The following is a 1,098-nucleotide window of genomic DNA, read 5'->3' as shown; positions in this document are numbered from 1 at the left end:
AAGAGGACGCATTGGTCCGCGATGAAAGGTGTGCATCTTGCGACTTTTCCTATATGCATTCTCGACCTGGCGGAGCTGGTCAAGAGCCACACCAAGACTACACGACAGATGTGCGGGCTACAATAGAGGAACAATTCCCTGGAACTATTCCTGCTAGTGTAATTGTGTCTTTGGCGTTTAATACCAGACTCCGCGTTTTCGCGGGCTGTTTCGAATGTGCAAGTGCCCGAAGACAAGCGGCTCATCGTGTACAGCTTACCGATCAGCTTGTCAAATATTGTAGACGTACTGATGTCGATGCCAAAGTCGTACATGATCATGTTCCTCATCGTTCGCAGCGTGTAGGTACAATTGTCGTTGAAATACTTTTCGAGTGCGGATACGACCTATGACGTGAGGCCATTGACAGCAAGTGGCCCTGATTTCCATCATCTGGCTACACCATGGTGTGTCTTGTCTACGACTTTTGATGTATTACTAGCTAACGCATAAGCAATCCTGTTTTTCGGCAAGCTGGCGGCACTTGTGATGATCCCTTCCGGAGTCAGTCGCGTGTGGTGCGTATGACGTTTACACTGCAGATTGTTGCCAAAGCTATTCAAGAGGACGCATTGGTCCGCGATGAAAGGTGTGCATCTTGCGACTTTTCCTATATGCATTCTCGACCTGGCGGAGCTGGTCAAGAGCCACACCAAGACTACACGACAGATGTGCGGGCTACAATAGAGGAACAATTCCCTGGCACTATTCCTGCTAGTGTAATTGTGTCTTTGGCGTTTAATACCAGACTCCGCGTTTTCGCGAGCTGTTTCGAATGTGCAAGTGCTCGAAGACAAGCGGCTCATCGTGTACAGCTTACCGATCAGCTTGTCAAATATTGTGGACGTACTGATGTCGACGCCAAAGTCGTACGCGACCATGTTCCTCATCGTTCGCAACGTGTAGGTACAATTGTCGTTGAAATACTTTTCGAGTGCGGATACGACCTATGACGTGAGGCCATTGACAGCAAGTGCCCCTGATTTCCATCATCCGGCTACGCCATGGTGTAGATGTGTTAACTGGTGTCTACGACTATAGATGTATTACTAGCTAACG

This window comes from Phytophthora infestans, genomic scaffold (assembly GCF_000142945.1).
Source record: "Phytophthora infestans T30-4 supercont1.183 genomic scaffold, whole genome shotgun sequence".
Classification (NCBI taxonomy): domain Eukaryota; phylum Oomycota; class Peronosporomycetes; order Peronosporales; family Peronosporaceae; genus Phytophthora; species Phytophthora infestans.
Note: the sequence above shows the minus strand (reverse complement) of the source record.